The 2788-nt window shown below is 66.7% G+C and overlaps 1 pseudogene; it reads left to right on the top strand.

Annotated features, from left to right (window-relative positions):
• Positions 1 to 35: 35 nt before the first annotated feature.
• LOC131382808 (uncharacterized) lies at positions 36 to 2311 on the top strand (annotated as a pseudogene).
• The last annotated feature ends 477 nt before the right edge of the window (positions 2312 to 2788 follow it).

Below are 2788 nucleotides of genomic sequence, written 5' to 3'. Positions count from 1 at the left end.
AGGCGCTCCTGACTACCCAGACGATGGGTGGCCGGGCAGAGGCGCTCTTCACTTCTTCCCCGATGGGGCGTCCGGGCAGAGGCGCTCCTCACTTCTTCCCGGACGGGGCGGCCAGGCAGAGGCGCTCCTCACTTACAAGACGATGGGTTGCCGGGCAGAGGCGCTCCTCACTTCCCAGACGGGGTGGGCAGGCAGACGCGCTCCTCACTTCTTCCTGGACGGGGCCGCCGGGCAGGGGAGCTCCTCACTTTGTCCCAGATGGGGCGGCCGGGCAGAGGTGCTCCTCACTTCTTCCCAGATGGGGTGGCCTGGCAGAGTCGCTCCTCACTTCTTCACGGGCGGGGCGGCCGGGCAGAGGCTCTTCTCACTTCCCAGACGATGGGTGGCCGGGCAGAGGCCCTCCTCACTTCCCATACGATGGGTGGCCGGGCAGATGCGCTCCTCACTTCCTAGATGGGGCGGCTGGGCCGAGGCGCTCCTCACTTCCCAGACGATGTGTGGCCGGGCAGAGGCGCTCCTCACTTCCCAGACGATGGGTGGCCGGGCAGAGGCGCTCCTCACTTCTTCCCAGATGGGGCGGCTGGGCCGAGGCGCTCCTCACTTCTTCCCAGATGGGGCGGCCGGGCAGAGGCGCTCCTCACTTCTTCCCAGATGGGGCGGCTGGGCAGAGGCGCTCCTCACTTCTTCCCAGATGGGGCGGCCGGGCAGAGGCGCTCCTCACTTCTTCCCAGATGGGGCGGCTGGGCCGAGGCGCTCCTCACTTCTTCCCAGATGGGGCGGCCGGGCAGAGGCGCTCCTCACTTCTTCCAAGACGGGGTGGCCGGGCAGAGGTGCTCCTCACTTCTACCCAGACTGGGCGGCCGGTCAGAGGCGCTCCTCACTTCCCAGACGGGGCAGCCGGGCTGAGGCGCTCCTCACGTCCCAGACAATGTGTGGCGGGGCAGAGGCGCTCCTCACTTCCCACATGCGGTGGCCGGGCAGGGGTTCTCCTCACTTACCAGACGATGGGTGGCTGGGCACAGGTGCTCCTCACTTCTTCCCAGACGAGGCGGCTGGGCAGAGTTGCTCCTCACTTCTTCCCAGACGGGGCGTCTGTGCAGAGGCACTCCTCACTTCTTCCCAGATGGGGTGGCCGGGCAGAGTTGCTCCTCACTTCTTCCCAGACGGGGCATCTGGGCAGAGGCGCTCCTCACTTCTTCCCAGATGGTGTGGCCGGGCAGAGGCGCTCCTCACTTCTTCCCAGACGGGGCGGCCAGGCAGAGGCACTCCTCACTTCTTCCCAGATGGGGCGGCGGGGCAGAGGCGCTCCTCACTTTTTCCTGAACGGGGCGTCTGGGCAGAGGCGCTCCTCACTTCTTCCCGGGCCGGACAGCAGGGGAGAGGCGCTGCTCACTTCTCAGACGATGTGTGTCTGGGCAGAGGCGCTCCTCACTTCCCAGATGGGGTGGCCGGGCAGAGGTGCTCCTCACTTCCCAGACGATGGGTGGCCGGGCAGAGGTGCTCCTCATTTCTTCCCGGACTGGGCAGCCGGGCAGAAATGCTCCTCACTTCTTCCCAGATGGGGCGGCCGGGCAGAGACTCTCCTCATTTCTTCCCAGATGGGGTGGCCGGGCAGAGGCGCTCCTCACGTCTTCCCAGACGAGGCGGCCGGGCAGAGGCGCTCCTCACTTCCCAGACGATGGGTGGCCGGGCAGAGGTGCTCCTCACTTCCCAGACGATGGGTGGCCGGGCAGAGGCGCTCCTCACTTCCCAGACGATGGGTGGCCGGGAAGAGGCGCTCCTCATTTCACAGACAATGGGTGGCCGGGCAGAGGCGCTCCTCACATCCCAGACGGTGAGGCCAGTCCGAGGCTCTCCTCACTTCCCAGACGATGGGTGGCCGGGCAGGGGCACTCCTCACTTTTTCCCGTACGGGGCGGCCGGGCAGAGGCGCTCCTCACTTCTTACCAGACGGGGCGGCCGGGCAGAGGTGCTCCTCACTTCTTCCCAGATGGGGTGGCCAGGCAGAGGCACTCCTCACTTCTTCCGAGACGGGGCGGACGGGCAGAGGCGCTCCTCACTTCCCAGACTATCAGTGGCCGGCAGAGGCACTCCTCACTTCCCAGATGATGGGTGGCTGGGCAGAGGCGCTCCTCACTTCCCAGACGATGGGCGGCCGGGCAGAGGCGCTCCTAACTTATTCCCGGACGGGGCGGCCGGGCAGAGGCCCTTCTCACTTCTTCCCGGACGGGGCGGCCGGGCAGAGGCGCTCCTCACTTATGAGAAGATGGGTGGCCGGGCAGAGGCGCTGCTCACTTCCCAGACGGCGTGGGCAGGCAGAGGCCCTCCTCACTTCTTCCTGGACGGGGCGGCTGGGCAAGGGCACTCCTCACTTCTTCCCAGGGGTGGCAGTCGGACAGATGCGCTCCTCACTTCTTCCCGGACGGGGCGACCGGGCACTGCCGCTCCTCATTTCCCAGACGAGACGGACGGGCAGTGGTGCTCCTCACTTTCCAGACGAGGCGGCCGGGCAGAGGTGCACCTCCCTTCTTCCCAGACGGGGTGGCCGGGCAGAGGCGCTCCTCACTTCTTCCCAGACACGGTGGCCCGACATAGGCACTCCTCACTTCACAGATGATGGGTGACCCGGCAGAGGAGCTCCTCTCTTCTTCCCAGACGGGGCAGCTGGGCAGAGGCGCTCCTCATTTCTTCCCAGATGGGTTTGCCAGGCAGAGGCACTCCTCACTTCTTCCCAGACAGGGCGGCCGGGCAGAGGCGCTCCTCACTTCCCAGACTATGGGTGGCCGGG

The sequence above is a fragment of the Hylobates moloch genome, unplaced genomic scaffold (assembly GCF_009828535.3).
Source record: "Hylobates moloch isolate HMO894 unplaced genomic scaffold, HMol_V3 SCAFFOLD_9016, whole genome shotgun sequence".
Classification (NCBI taxonomy): Eukaryota; Metazoa; Chordata; class Mammalia; order Primates; family Hylobatidae; genus Hylobates; species Hylobates moloch.
The sequence above is the reverse complement of the archived record's forward strand: the minus strand, read 5'-3'. Positions and strand labels throughout refer to the sequence as shown.